This window comes from Agrilus planipennis, unplaced genomic scaffold (genome assembly GCF_000699045.2).
Source record: "Agrilus planipennis isolate EAB-ADULT unplaced genomic scaffold, Apla_2.0 scaffold180, whole genome shotgun sequence".
Classification (NCBI taxonomy): domain Eukaryota; kingdom Metazoa; phylum Arthropoda; class Insecta; order Coleoptera; family Buprestidae; genus Agrilus; species Agrilus planipennis.
Window position 1 is genome coordinate 633,764 of NW_020442427.1, and position 17,271 is coordinate 651,034.

General features: G+C 34.9%; 1 long non-coding RNA gene across 1 annotated transcript; it reads left to right on the plus strand.

Moving 5' to 3' along the window:
• The first annotated feature begins 424 nt into the window (after positions 1–424).
• Positions 425–15,847, plus strand: LOC108740555. The gene is made up of 3 exons (XR_001938354.2): positions 425–833; positions 924–984; positions 15,760–15,847. It is a non-coding gene; the product is annotated as an uncharacterized LOC108740555 (long non-coding RNA).
• The last annotated feature ends 1,424 nt before the right edge of the window (positions 15,848–17,271 follow it).

Genomic DNA, 17,271 nt, shown 5'->3' on the forward strand with positions numbered 1-17,271 from the left:
GAACTCCGATAACGGATGATGCACCACAACAACTTCACGAAAACAAAAACTTGAACTTGATACAATTCAAGATCGAGGTCAATGTCACGCATAGATTATAAACCAAATGTGACAAAGGTTGCGCTCCCAAAAATGTTTAAAAGCTTGTTCTTCAGATGTGAATGACCATTGGGGACCGCTGGACAATGATTTTCATTTTAAATTTTAAAATGACTATTTTCGATTAAAATCGTATATTGAGTTTTTATATTGTATAATACCTGAATATTACAAAGTGCTTCAGTGATGGCATACAAGAAAACAAAAGGTATGTATCAATTCTTTTTTTTATATTATACGTAATTGCAGGATCATTAAATGAAAAGTTTATTTCTGATATTATTCATCTTTCTTTTATTCTATTATTATTGTTTTATATCTACGTTACGAAAATTGTCGGGTGAGTGCGAACTAGCTCCTGACGTCATAAAATTAATCTCCAGCAATTCGATGTTTACATTAGATATGTATAAATTATCATCCCACACCAGCCGCATCTACTGAGCAATTACCCGAACTTGCGTTGAAGCTCTTGTCTGGTAAAGACTTCTTCTCCAATAAGCGTAGTCGTGCTTAAGACAATCGCAATCACGCAGAATCACTAGTACATTTCCGACGTGTGTGTGCTCGACCTACAACGATGTACAGCCATTTATTACATGTAGTTGCGTGTTTGATTATTCCTATAGACGATATAGAAATACATTTGCAACGCCTGTGTTCGTGCTATGGTGTTTGTCGATCAAATAAACCAACTCAATCTATGTGTTTCATCCATCAAGGCATATTTTGTGGTTAGTAGATGTAATTTATATTATGAATTAATTGTTTCTGTCAGTATATCTTATGGTCACAGTCTCTCTAACAAACAGTATTCTTTGCAGCTTGAGAAAGATTGTCCAGTCAGTTCGTAGGCGTCAAGAAAATTACCAACTTCTGCTAAAGGTAAGTTGTATCTATTGTAACCGCTTAATTTCGCGGCCGGCATTCGTTGTCAGGAAATTATTTTCCACCCTTGATGATCATGGTCTCGTACTCTTCCCCCCTAATACGGTTAGAGACTTCTTTCCAATATTTCGTCAATAAGTGTGAGAAGCATCTTCAAGGATTATTGTTGAGTCAAATAAACTGTTGGAAAGATAATATCAACCAAAGAACCACTTAGGGGCGAATGATTTCAAAACCACGACCATCCAGCCAAGAAAATAGTTTCTTCAAGTAAGTTGAATTCACTGTTGTGAATCCAATTTCGAGAATATGAGGATCCAATAAAATTGGTGATATTTTTAATTTTTAATGATTTAAACACTATGAAATTATTAAAACCTTTTAGACAGATGTGGGTAACCACTTCCTCCAGGTAGATTCTTACAAAGTATGAATCCAGTAGTAGTGAAAATAACAGAAAGATTGCTTTACATTGTCAAAAGTTAACGAAGTATATTGAAAAGCATACTGATGTTTTATTAACTAAATAATAACTAAAATACGCGCAAGGAAAGTATTACTATTTCCTTAGGTTAGCGCGTCAGTTCTAATACTCTTAGTTACCGCTTATCTTCGCATTCTCAGGGTAAGATCCTGCTCACAGAAAAACAAGAAATTTTTACTTTAAGTTTTATTTGTTATCATTAATTACACCAACATTATTAAATATTCACTTTGATTAAATTACTACTAATTAATTAATTGTCAATGTATTAATAGAGTAGAAGAAAAACAAAAAACTAAACGAAAATAAAATGTCTGACCTACCAGCACATTCACTATAACGTTATTATCGTTGGAGCTCTTCCTGCTCACACGCACCTATCCTCTTTCTGGAATGGGGTCCACGAAACAAGGTTTTATAATATTTTAGAAATATACTTCTACATATATGGTTACTTGGTTATTTTTAAAATAAATCTCAGTTAGGGTGTGGGCAGAGCCACGCCGTCCAAACTCTCCCAAACACTAACCGCATCTTCTATATTCCTTCGTTTTTCAATCGATGAACCTCATCACTCCCATCCGATGCACGGGAACCCCCTTCCCTCTCAGTATAACTTTACTACCACTAAACAGATGTCTCCTGTGCAACCATAAGTCTTAGAACATTATCTATAGGGTTGTTCGGAAAGTCATTTCGTTTTCTTTTTGTGGAAATGAAAGACAGTTTTCGTATAATAAACAAATTCTTTATTAAATTACATATTGACCAATCTGGTCCAACACCTTTTGCCATCTTTCTGGTAGTAGCATAATTCCACGCTCATAAAATTTTTAGTCTTTGCTGGCAAAAAACTGACCGAGGAGGTTTTCGACCTCCTCATTTGAGGTGAAGGTTTTACCGTCAAAAAAATTTTGGAGTGACCGGAACAAATAATAATCCGATGGTGCCAGGTCTGGAGAATATGGTGGGTGTAGCATTGTATCCCATTCAAGCTGTAAAAGCTTTTGGCGAGTGACCAAACTTGTGTGAGGTCTCGCGTTGTCTTGGTGAAACACTACACCTTTCCTGTTGATTAGTTCTGACCTTTTCTGTTGAAGTGCATCATTCAGTTTGCCCAGCTGATGACAGTAGACTTCCGAATTAATCGTTGTGTTATCCGGTAAAAGCTTAAAAAAAACGATTTCTTTAAAATTCCACCAAACAGACAGCATCACCTTTTTTGGTGAATATCGGCTTTGGAAATGGTTTGAGCCGGTTCATCTTTTTTCCTCCATTACCTCTTGCGTTTGACGTTGTTGTATACAACCCATTTTTCGTCCCCAGTGATGATGCGCTTCAAAAACGGATCATTTTCGTGACGTTTGAGAAGCGAATCGCAGACGTCAATGCGGCGACACAGATTTCTCTCTGTGAGAACATGGGGAACCCATACATCGAGCTTCGAGGATAATCCCAGACCTTTCAAGTGGTCATAAACTGTTGAATTTGATAAATTTAACCTCAATCCGATCTCTCGTGTTGTTATTCGCCGGTTCACATCAACTAATGCCTTTATCGCGTCTTTATCAGCTTCAACCGGCCTTCCCGAACGTGGTGCATCTTCGACATCAAAATTGCCGGATCGAAATTTAGCGAACCAGTTCTGGCACTGGCGTACTGTCAACACACCTTCTCCATACACATCAGTCAATTTCTTTCTGGCTTGAACAGCATTTTTACCCAAAAACTACTGCGTAGAATTAATTGGAATTTTTCACACACAAGCCTTGCTATATGAGCTCTCAAAGCATATAAAAATTATACGGCTTAAATGTGTAGTTGGGTGCAAAAGAATACAATTAAATCCTCTGTCGGGAAAAAACGAAATGACTTTCCGAACAACCCTATATATAAAAGTATGCACGTTAACATGCAGACCGCTTCATGGTCTCTAGTTTTGGCGATAGAAGTGATCTTACTACAACCATTAATGTAGCTGGCTATAAAGAAGAGATCTTCCACTACCATTAATTCTTAGGATGTTCAATATTATGATGATTCTCTTTTCTTTCAATTCAACTACCGGACTAGAACTTTATTGGTCTTTCTAATATAACAGTTTAATTTTTCTGATCAATTTTCTACAAGAAGGTTTGAAAATGTTAGATGCAATGGGGGTTTGCTTTTTTGGTTTTACCAGCGCATTTATTATTCTACGGGGACAGCTAGCTAACCCAATCATTTTGGTATGGTACCTGTATTTAGTAATACGTATAGTACCAAAATGATTTAATGATGATAATACACCTTCCAAAAAGATAGGAGACTATAGTATATTAAAAAATCTCCGTGATACAATTATGTAGTTTTCAAGAAATGACCAGAAATGCAAAATAACTCCTATTAAGTACTACTTACGTAGGTAACTCCAAAAATTTTAGCCAATTGTTAAAAAGCACTTTCTATACTGTAGTACGTGTCCAGAATAATACCAATAATGTTACACAAATACAAAAGAATATCTTGATTGCTAAAAATAGGCTCTATCGATCAACCCCCCATCTTTAGAAAATTTCCGTTGTTTTAATAAATAGATTAGGTTGGATAATAATTAATGAAGTCTTGATATTGATGGCGTGCAGGCAACATTGTATATGTATGTATGTATGTATATTCATAGCTATTAAAAGATTTATTAATAAGCAATTGGATAACAGTAGGTGTTCGCGTAAAAATAACAAGTTGTATAAGAAAAAACTAATTTAACGTTAGTCGATTAGGTACTGCGGCAAACCAGAAGTTAATGAAAAACCAATCGATCGTTTATTAATACATTTTAATGAAATTCTAAAAATAAGAAGTCTAATTACGACCCATTAAGCAATGCAAAAACTTAATATGTAATAATAGAAACCAAACAAGTATTGATACATATAATGAGAAAATTGATTAAAGCTGCTTAAATTATGCGTGGTGTATTTCTTAAATTTAGCACTTTAGTTTCTTAATACTTTTAACGAAGGATGGTCTACCAATACTGATCCTACAAAAGAATTTTCTTCAGAGCTTTCGTTATATTTGGTAGAAAATATACAGAATTTCATATATAAAAGTTATATTAAAACAAAATTTCAAGTTCAAAACGAGATTGGTTAATTTGAAAATTCGAAAACGATCACGGTTCCGCATGAGTGTGAAACATGGACGATGGATACAAAAAAGGTTGGAAACGTCTGAGAAGTGGTGGTGTTACAGGAGGATATTAAGAATAATGTGGACAAAAAAGGTTAGAACTAAGGAGATATATTAACAAGAATAGGAGAATAGAAGGCGTTATGAAAATCAATAAGAAATAGGCGAGATAGGTTGGTAGGGCACCTTCTCAGGCATGAAGGGCTAGTTAAAGGCAAATTAATTAGAAGCTATTGTGGCATAGGTAGGTAGACCCAGATTAGATTACTGTTCGCAAATAGTTTGAGGTATAGATTGCTCTAGTGTTCGAGAAATATGAAGCTGGTGACAAGATATATACAGGGTGTCCCAGTTATAATAATTAAAAAAAAAAAACATGGCTTCCTGACACAAAATACAACAAAAAAGTGTTATACAGTTTTTCAATCCAGTGACAATTGAGCTCGCAAATCGTCTTTGTAAATTTGAACGTACAATTTGTTTCATTACGGGCCTGGATCTAGGCGACCAATATCGCTCAGCTGATCTAGTGTGGATGTAACAAGTACCTCCCGGGAAGAGGCCGAATGCACTTCCACCCTGTAAAAAAAAGGGAAAAGTGAAAAAGAAAAGCGTACCTTTTTTAAAAAATGTTTCAATTGTACGCCATTCGCTTCAATGCAACACTGACAGCGACGTACCCAGTTGCTGCTAATTTTGGCCCAGATACCGGGAATATTTCGAATTATCCGATAGGCATTGGTAATCTAACTCACCACCAACTGACGGTTGAATAAGAACCGTACTAGAATGCACTATCCCATTACTAATTGTCCTTATTGTAATAGTCTTTTATGAAATGACCACTAAATAAATAAACTAACACTAACAAACAAGTAAATTCCACAACAATCCAAAGCAAACTGAACAACCTGTTAGAAACTACGACATTATGTGTATTTATTCCAGTCACTTCCAGCAGTGTAATTATACGAGGTTATATCAATATTTAGCTTTTTACATTTAATGAAAACAAAATAACCAACTTGGTCCTTCTGGACACATCCTTGTATTACCCCACGTGGGGTTAATGAGCCCTGCCAGGCAAAACTAACGTTTAACACATGTGAATGGTCAAAGTAGGTCTGCATCTTGTCTCAACTTTTACAACCATAACACATACATTTGTTTTCGTACACTAGTACGTTATGTTACAAACCTTTACCAAACGCTGGGTGGTGAGGGTTGTTTGTGCACCGCTTCTAACTATTCCGTAGTCGTTAAAATTTCTTTTCTATTTAAAATATCATAATACTCGACGTCATGGGCTACATTAGGTCCACTTCAGTTTACGATCATGGGATTTTCGATTGTGATAGATACGTAGTTTTTCTAACATTTTCAGTCATCTAATGGACCTTAACGCGAGTGCATTTTCTTCGGCTGATCCGTAACTTAATACCAAACATAAACAATAACATCACCCCAAAAAGCAGCTGATTCCGACCTACTGAAGGTGAATTTTTCTACGATCAGCTGGCAATCGTAATTAATTTGCGATTGTGCAGGGCCGGCATCAAAACTGTTATAATTTTATAATTTTTTATTTTGTTTCAAAAGTCAAAAGTGTTATAACATTTTATGTTCCAAATGTCCGTAGGAATCTGTGGTATAAATATTAATTATTATAACTGGGACACCCTATATATAGGAAGAGCAGGTAGGAGGTGCGTGTCCAATCAGGCTGAAGACCTTATGATGACGATGAACTAAAATATATCTGCGTTTTTAAAAATAAACCATCTCTGATTGTAACAGAGAAATTAATAGAGGGGGTGGTTTTGAATAGTATTTGAATAGAATTTCCAGATTTCCTTACCTAATAATTTTTCTACCAGAAGGTGTCAAAGTTGACCGATATTGCTTTGGCTATTATGTCTATTCTTGTATGATATTGAAGATTGACAAGTCGATTCCTACAGATTAAAACATGATTTTCTTTTTATTAAAACTGTTTCGTCGCCTTGTAAGGGCTCGTATTCGGCAATATCCTGCTGATACTTATCAGTAGGGCAGAATAAAGCGGCACCACCAAAACTAATTAGCAGTGCATTTAGTTGAAAGAAGAACGCATAGACGTTTGATTTGTGGAATTATATATTGAATTTACACCTACTGTACACCTTTACACTATATACATCGAATCTGAATCTTTCTTGTGACTCTTAATCTGTGTGAGTCTGTCTGTGTGAGTCTTGTTAATCTCAATTTGAATCTGTCTTTCGTGAGTCTGTCTTAGAACTTAAAAACTAAGACTTAAATAAACTTAACTTATGCAAATAAAGGGGGTGGAGTGTAGGAGTCCCTTCCTAAATATTATGGATGACAAGCTTCATTGGTCATTACCACTGGGGGTGGTTCTGGTAGAGACAATAGTCCCAGATTTCACCATCTGACCCAGTTTCGAGTGAAAGTTTACATTTATGGGGCAATAAAATGAATCGCTTTGAGTCCTCGATGGACCTGCACATTACAAGACATGAATTTATGACAGCCTTCATGCTGACCAATTTGTTTACCCTTTTTACTTCATGATTTATAACAGTGCCATCTATAACACTATTTTACGCATAGGCACAAAAGAAACCCTTCTCGAAATCGAAACAAAAGATTTTGATTCTTAAAGAAACTATTATTTCAAAAAAAGAAACTGAATTTTGAGTAAAACGAATTGATGAATAGGACTCGAACAAAAACAAAGGATACTTTTACTTCATTTATTAAATGCACACATAATATTTTTACTGTTTTAAATCCGAAGGTGAGTTTCCCAATAATGCATCAGCATAAGTCATTTTAAATATAGATCGATGGTAAATTTTAACGATCGCTTTCGCCCAGCGTACGGACAAGTAAAATCAGTTTTGTACACTCTTGTCTATGGTTCTGTTCTGTTTTTATTGTTCATTTTCCGATTTTCATTACCCTTAGGTACTCCAGAAATTGTTTGCTTGGCAACTACATACGCCCAAATCTATTCATATGCTGAAGGGTGAAGTGTCAAGGGCATGAAAAAAAAACCAAAAGAATCAATATCAGTAATGTTTACTTCAGTAATAAGCTCACAAAAAAGACCTTCACTCGTTAATTTGTTTGAAAAGTGTTAAGCTGTATAATATTCCAGAAGTGTAATAAATAAAAGATAGGTTGTGTAAAGAAAAGCAAATCGTTTTCAATTTTTGACATTATCTTCTGTAAAAAATGTCGATCTAATTTTTACACTATAAACTATTTTATGTAGAAATTGCATCATAGGTGCTGCGTTTACTTTTTGTAACTCCAAATGTCGATTGCAAAAAACCTCCGTTAATTATTTATTATTTCGCCACACTGTCATTCAGCAATCACCTCGAATTAGAGTTGCCAGATTTGCAGGTTGAATTCCGGGACAAAGAAGAACAAAATCGATTTCTTATATCTTACATTGAATAATATTGACCTACCTACTTAATTATATTTGTTATTGGTTCTGGCAACTGCAATAATTTTATGGCCCTCTGGTTCACCTAGCGTTGTGATGAACTCAGAACAACACAAACTAACAATAAAATTGATCTTCATCCGAAGTTCTGGCTTTATAAGCCCCATGAAAAGACGGTTTCGTTTACCCATCGGGGCATAGCCTAGAGGTTCAGACAATTGCTGAGCATTCGGGAGGACCCCGGTTTTATTCAGTATGCATCTGCCCTGGTCCAGGTTTTTTAGTGGTTTCTTTGGATCACTTAAGCAAATTACTAGGGCTGTAATATTCACTCTGTCCTGTCTTGATTTCGACCGTCGCATTTTTACTTACCCCAACCACTACCCTTGCATTCCCACGATTCCTAAAAAGAGGTTGAAGAGGGATTTCTGCTTTACCCTCCGACTGCACCTCCATCAGTATTAGTAAATGAAACGCAAAAATTTTCTAGTTTTGTTTTTAACATCTTAAAGGATGCCATCAGAAATAAGGCCCTTTCTTCCGATTTACGAATTAGTCAGATAATTTATTGCATTCACATTATTTATATTCTCTAGGCATTGGGCTTCAACCTAAGTTTATTAAACTTTCATAACATCCGCTAAAATATGGAGGATACCACGAAATACGTAATAATGTTGAAACTAAGACGATTATTTACTTTGCCATAAAGGGAGTATGTAACCACAAACTATATATACTGACAATATAAACAGTAAAAATCGTTATCAATAGGGATCAATTCATGGACGTGCAGTTATTTTTATCTAATCTCGGTTACTAAAATAGATACCTACACGTTTGTATACCATTTTGAATAAACGAGGATTTTGACAAATGTTGACTGTGGCTTTTGTAATGTAATTAACCAATGCCAAAACGGGTGGTGTATCTGATACTAGAAAAACGAGAGTGTTATCGGTTTATTTGTAAGGGGATATAGAGTTATCTGTGCGTTAAGTTTTCTGAGTACATATCCATGTATACACGTATAAAACATTACTGAGTGAATATGTTTAGTCCATTCGAACCAATCCAAATGGTGATGGTTTTGGCGGCGTTCCTATCCTGAGACTCTATCAGACAGTTTTTCGTATCCTATTCTAATCGTTACATAACTTACATATTAATATTTTTGTTTAATTTTTATTGATTTTTTACCATAACCCCAGCGTCAATACTTCTTCCATTTTATTTAAAGCTACTATTAACTCCTCTTTGCTAGCTGTTAATATGTTTGTACAAACGTTGTACGTTGCACGCCAAATTAATATTATGCAACTAGTTAAATTGGATCGTGATTTTGTTGATGAATAAAAATTCACTGTTTTATTTAAAACATTTACTGGAACTTCTATTCTAATCAATTAAAACTAAACTTCAACGTCTAAATTAAAACTATCAAAATTCGTCCGACAATGGAAACTATTTTGGATGGTTACTGGATGCAAAACTTACTTGATTGAAAGATGAAATGTGAATGTCTGATTCTTAATGTACTATGCAACTATATCTACCAACAGGTAAATTGGTGTATATTATTTTAGCGGGGGTGAATAACTAGAAACTGAATATAACACAGAATATGGAAAGCCCTATCATTAAATGTGAGCACAATCGCCATACAACATTTCTTTCCAGTTTATAAGGGTTCTGTGAATACCCAGGTAAAATGTAAACTGGTCCTGTTGTCACTAACTTAGACACTATTTAAAATTACAAATGTGAATTTAAATTAAAAATATTTTAAGTACAAAACAAAAAGAGAAAAACTTAGGACTTAACAATGTTAACAATGTAATAAAGTGTAACCTACTTGAAATATTTCGTCTACTTCTTTGCACCTGTTGTCTACTACCTACTATATCCACTACTGCTTCCAATTAGATGTGCCTGACCTTACTGATATCCACTATGTCTAATTCAAACTGATCCATCTCAATTTTTCAATTTTCTAACTTCGCTACTTGCTTCATGCTTTTAACATTTCACGTTCTTATTCTTGAAATGTTGCATCTTCTGTTAACATTATTTCTGATGACATCCTCCAAGATGTCAACAAAACAAAATTAGAAAACATTTGAGCGTTTCATTCCCACCAGCTATTAATAGGTACTGATGGACGGGCAGTCGGAAGGTAGGGTGGAAAGCCCTCCTTAATCATCTTTTAAGAATCATGGGAATGCATGAGTAGTGGTTGGGGTAAGTAAAATGAGACGGACAAAATTAAGACGTGGAATATTACTGCCCCAGTATTTGCCTAAGTGATCCAAGGAAACCCCAGAAAGACTTGAACCGAGACAGATGGAGCTGGAATAGAACTGGCTCAGCTATGGTCTAAACCTATAGGTCATATTGTTTGGTCAATATGGTCCTCTATCTGTACATCCAAATCGAAAGTACTTTACCCCAACGAAAATAATAATAGTGTAACTGGGTCAAAATTTGTCCAACAAAACTTATGTTGTATACAAGTAAAGAGATATTACATATGTATGTATGTAAAAAGATAGATATTACGAGATGAGTAAAAAATTGAACACAAGGACAGACAGACGTTAGAATTTATAAATATACTTGAAGTACTTACCTAAATAGACTTGTCTTTGTTATTCAAATGCAATCTTAAACGTATTTTCATTATTCTACATCACGTAGGTATTCTTATAAAACCTGGTTAAGAAATCTTTTATTGGAACATTGTCAGTTGCGTGTAAATAATACCTCTATTATTATTTGTGTTTCGATTGGTACTACTTCCTACATATTCTGCAATGACAAAATTACCTTTAGCACACCTTCGATCGTAATACCACACCTAATTAAAACTAGCCTACAACAACCGCATTGCTTACTTATATTATTCAACTGGTATCACTCATGAAACCTTTACAAATGGACTTTCTACTTTATTATCTTTTTTTTTTAAACACTCCACATATATCAATCGTTTCTGTCCAAGCAGTAATTTAAAGCAGCAATATAAATTCTAAATTAAAAATGCTCCCATTCTTGGTTCAATGGATATATGCCGATTGTCTAGTGGTTTGAAAAGGCATAAAGTAGGTTTGACAGAATCAGTAGGGTGTTTCTAGGAGTACGTTCCAATTGGTTGCGTCCTTACTTTAGATAACGTGGTTGGGCTTTGAATGTAAGAATGAAAGAACAAAAGTAGAGTTACAAAAAACTGAATTGTAATACCTTCCAATCCAAAGGAAATAAATAATAGGTTTGACTGAATTGCTCTGGTGTCTAATTTATATTTGAAAATTATAAAGATTAAGTTGAAAGATCTGTCTATAGTCGATGTGACAATAAATTCAGGCAATTCAGTTGTATACATTATATCATAAAGCAGCAAATCGGTAACCTTCATGTTACTGTAATTAACTGTATTACGTATCGATTAGAAACGGTTAATACCAATGACAATATTATGTTTACAAACACTTTTTTTTACCTGCAATTTCGTTCGTTAGAAAATGACTACCTTGTACTTACTTTACGTAAGATTATTGTCAGGACACTGTTTAAAGTAATCGTGAACAAGAACGTCCTGTACATGTAGACAGGTACATGTTGTTAAAACCGTTTTATCAACAGCAAGTCGGAGTATAGTAGTAGGAAACATTATACGCATATGTTAGTGTTGTCCTTAAAAGTACAGAAGTCTTTTGTATTGTTAATAAATTATAAGCAAATACATTTACGTTAGACAAAATAAAAACATTATACCTGCACTTTTATTATTAGATATGCAGATATGGCATCAGTATTAGTTTTCCCACAGGGAGAGCAAAGTTTAGCTTTATCAGCAGGATGATAATCATGTAGGAGTGCAAACCCAAGTCAGTATCGTATCTGTTGAATGCATTTGTGGTTGTTACAAAACATGTACCTACATGCGTATATTTCTGTATACATACGTGATATTATGCATTACGTTTTACGAACTGCCGAGCATTTCCTCATGAACTCGATATGCTTCCTAGGTGTACGTATATAAACAAGTTCGCAAAATGGCAACAGTAATGTATGAATGTAGATACTAACTTACTGTATAGAAGTTGTAATTTGAGAAATCACCTTACCAATATCAAAAAATACACCAATAAGAAAGTACAAAAGCATATGTGTGAAGAAAAACAACCAAAATGCGTTGGGGCTTTCGAAATTTATCCCTTGCAAACAGTGTTCTAACAAACTTGAAAAGGCCACAACGCGAAATTTGTTCTGCGATACTTTTAATACTGTATTAATGTACGACGCGATGTGCTACCTCAGGCTCATGTCATTCGCAACCTAAAAAAACCGCAACGCGAAATTTCAATTGTGTGAAAAATGTGAATTTTTGTGCGCGTTGTGGCATGTCATGTTCATTTAAAATACAAAATTCTCGTCATGGCTCTCTCAAACATGAACACAATTACTTTTAGTAACCCTAGAAAGACCACAACGCGAATTTTATGTTGTGATTCGTTCAGTATTGATCTACAACGCGTTGTAACATCTCATATTTATTCATGATACAAATTTCGCGTTGGGGCACTCACAGATATGTATACAACTTAAAATGACCGCAACGCGAAAGCCGTACAATGTAGTACGTGTAGATGTAGGTACCGTGAATTTTTGTACGCGTTGTGGTATCTGACAATACAAAATTCGCGTCATTGCTGTTGCAGACATGTACACAATGATTTTTAGCAACCCCGAAAAGACTACAGCGCGAATTATGTGTTGTGATTCGTTCAGTATTGATCTATGACGCGTTGTAACATCTCATATTTATTCATCATACAAATTTCGCGTCGGGGCACTCACAGACGTGTACACAACATAAAGTGACCGCAACGCGAAAGACGTAGGTGCGCATTGTGGCATCTCACGTTCATTCACAATAGAAAATCCTCGTCAATGTCCTCGGAAACACGTACCCACGACACGACAAAAAAGATTGCAACGCGAAATTTGTACTGTGAATTTTTGTGTGCGTTGTGGCATATTGCGTTTATTCACAATACAAAATTCGCATCGTGGCATTCGCAAACATGTCCGCAATAGGTTGTGGCTAACTTAGGGTTGCCATCCGTCCGGGTTTCCCCGAATTTGTCCTAGTTTAGAGGGCATCCGGGGAGCGTCCAGGTGGGCCTTTATTTGTAGTCCGGGTTTAAAAATTGAAAGTCTTGGGCCTCCCGCGACATACCTACTGTGCTCGCACACACCACGATCAACCGACGAACCGAGTCGTTATATTCACCGTCCCCCCCCAACGTATAATTTATTTTTTTTAGGTTTCATATTTTTATAAGGATTTGTTTTCATAACAAAGTATATTAATAATTTGAGTTTTATTTTAAGGATAAAAAATCTAACTGATTATTAAAACAATTTATAACAAACTGTAATAAGATTCTGTTTTGTTAGGTACATGTAAAATGATGATAAAAAATGACTAAATTTAATTTTAAGGTCTGAAAATAAATAAAAAGGTGATTTATGACATTTTCAACGCTTTTTATTGCACTGACTATGTTTAAAAAAACCTGTTGTCCGGGTTCTGGACTCTGAAATCCGGGGTTTTCACGCGTCTTGTCCTGGTTTCCAAATTTTAGAGATGGCAACCCTAGGCTAACTTAAGAAGACACAATGCGAAACTTGTGATGTGATTGTTTAAATACTTGTTCAGAACTCGCTGAAGTGTTGCCTGGTTCCTCTAAAATATAAAATTCGTGTCTTGTAACCGTCAACACAATGTGCTTTGGCGAATCTGAAGACCGCAACGCGATGCACTTTAAATCCACTACAGATTCTGGCAATGGGTATAGTTTTGAATGGTAATTGATGGAGTCATGTTGCGATATGATTAAATAATTCTAAAAGTCTTTATTGGTGGTCACTTTAAGATTGGACACTTGTCAGTGATTTCAGTTACTTATTCATTTATATATTCGTGACGTGTATAGTAGTCATCAACCTAACAAGGAATTTTAAACTATCAATGCGTTCTTTAGGTAGATCATAATACTGTATGAGTATTTGAGCATACCTACTTAAATATGGATTTTTGAAATATTTTACATAAATTTGTACTCATTTAGGTGAAATATAACCATAAAAATAAGCAAAGTTGAATTTTGCTTTTTATAGACTGCTTATATTGTAAACGTATTCTATATTTAGACCGCACGAGCTAACAGTTCATTTAAAAGACCAACTTATTATTATGTTTGTTGTTGCTAAAACTATTTAGCCACAATGTGTATTTCAATTAATTTTTTGTCTTCTAAAAAATGCATGGATGAATAGTACCCGAAAATATTGAATAAATAAAAATCGAAACTCAGAGAGGAAACAATGTGTAAAATGAACTTTAGATTAGGATGAGTTATTACAGTTGGTTAGATCTAGAAATGTATTAATTTTATTAGGTCAAAGCATCGGATTTCCTATTTCTTTGACTTGAGTACGTTAGAAGAAAGTTAATGGTTCGTTGGGTAATAGTTGACCCGAACTAAAAATATCCCAGTTACTATTTATACATTTCGACGTTTAAACTTAGCGTTGGAACGGAAATACCATTTGCAAACAGAAAATATTATGGAGAAGTGTCATTCATAAAAAGGTCTTGTTTGAAGTGATACTTCCTAAGCAAAAATAGATATAATCTGTGTATATGTGTAATCGCTGTGGAAAGTCGCTTTCTTTATGAATCGATGAGTGTTTTACTTCCCCAGGGATACCTATCATCATCATCATCATAAGGTCATCAGTCCTAAGACTGGTTGGACACGTACCTCCACTCTTTCCTATCCTGAGCTAAACTTCGCATTTCCCTAAAACTAGAACAGCCCACATCTTTAACTATTTGCGAGCAGTAATCTAATCTAGGTCTACCCCTACCCATCTAACTCCCGTTTCTGCCTCTAATATGTCTCTGAGTAGACCTTCATGCCTGAGAAGGTGTCCTACCAACCTATCTCGCCTATTTTTTATTGACTATATAGAGTCCTCTGTTCTCCTATTCTTTCCAATACCTCTTCATTTCTAACCTTTTCTACCCACGATATTCTCATCATCCGCCTATAACACCACATTTCGAAAGCTTCTAACCTTTTCTTTTCCGCCGCTCCCACTGTCCATGTTTCACACCCGTACAACGCCGTGCTCCAAACATACACCTTTAACAACCTTTTTCGAATTTCTAAATTAACCGTTCGCGAGCACAGAAGTGACTTCTTTTTACAAGTCATTTAAAGGACGGACTTAATAGCATAAAAAGTTTTTCCAAGGAAACTGAATACTAGATAGCTGCTAATATTATTTTATATTTCATTCTTTCAAAACCCACTTTCGGATTAACATTTGTCATTCTTCTGATATTTGTGAGATACCTACCCTTTACTGAGAAACACTGGTCAATCAGTTCATAAGTAAATTTATTGTATTTAAGTCTTTTGTTACGAGGTAAGGTTATTTAGGATAGCAAGTAATAGATCGTTACCAAGTTGATAAAATCTTTCGCCGAAGGATCGTGAAGATTCTAGTTATTAGGAAGTAAAAAAATAAAAAATGCTACCATTTTTTTGACAAAATCCTGTTTTGTGGATTTTAGAATTCCACGGCCTGTATGGATTGGTTTCCAGTTAGTATCTCCGTCGAAGATCATCAACAACGAACAGGGAAACGCTTGGAGATGAAAGATTTGGTAAGTTAATAACTAAATTTTATAAGAAATTTCTGCAATCTTGTTGATATAGTAAGCAAAATGACACACAGAAATGTAAGTGTAGGGTTACGAAATATTCAGTTCCTTTAGGAAATTCATAGAGGAAAAGGGTCAATGTGATGAAATGAATTTATGTAGGATACTTAGAGTTGACTTTAAGTAAAATGGAAGCAGCACTGGTAGGCGAGCATTAATATGAAAATTAATAAAAAATTAAACAGAAATATTGGCATGTAAGGGACTTGAAAGTAAGATTATAAGTAATATAGAAGTAGAAGACGAAAAACTAAAAAAAATTGCTAATTTTGATATTTAGGGAGTTAGGTAATATAATTGAGGAGGGAAATAGCGCAGAGACGAGTCGTTTTTAATAAAAGTAATCACGTCAGTGTTAGAGATTGATTAATTTCGAAATTCAGAAGTGTACGCTGTACTTAAGGAGCATGGTTCTTTATGGGATTGCAACGTAGATGGTGGAAGCTACATTTTGGAAAGAAAAGAAAAATAGAAGCGTTTGAAAGGTCGTGTTACAGGGACGTTATGGATAGATAAAATAGGCGAGATAGGTTAAAGGGACACTTAAAGGACTAGTCAGAAATATGCTAGATGTAGAAACAGCAAATAGAGAAGTAGGTTGCTCCAGTTTTTAAGAAATGTGACGATTAGCTCATGTTAGGAAGAAATGGAGGTGCGTGTCAAGTCAGTCGGTGGGCTAAAGACCTTACAATAATGACAATAACCGCAATTAAGAATTATAAACGGTTAGTAGTACATTTTCTGTAAATTTCCATTTCTAGATTTTTATCTGTTTATTAAATTTAGTCTAGAAATGGAATTTTACAGTTCTCGGTTCCATGAGTGAGAACCATGGTTGGTTATTGTGAATTTAAAATTTAAATTAAATACTGGAATGCTACGTTTATCATTATAAAAACAGTTGAAAATCGACTACTTTCTGACTGTGTCTATCAACCAAGGTTGGTTGTATGTGGTATTACAACTTCTGTGAGGAACATTGTTTGGGAAGGATGTGGAAGTTTCGTTTTAGAACTTTCTAGTATACATAAATACAAAATGAGGCACTTATGCTTCTAATAAACTATAGGGTTGTTCGGAAAGTCATTCGTTTTTTTTTTTGTGGAAATGAAAGACAGTTTTCGTATAATAAACAAATACTTTATTAAATTATATATTGACCGTTCTGGTCCAACACCTTTTGCCCTCTTTCTGGTAGTAGCATAATTCCACGCTCATAAAATTTTTGGTCTTTGCTGGCAAAAAACTGATCGAGGAGGTTTTTGACCTCCTCATTTAAGGTGAAGGTTTTACCGTCTAAAAAATTTTGGAGTGACCGGAACAAATAATAATCCGATGGTGCCAGGTCTGGAGAATATGGTG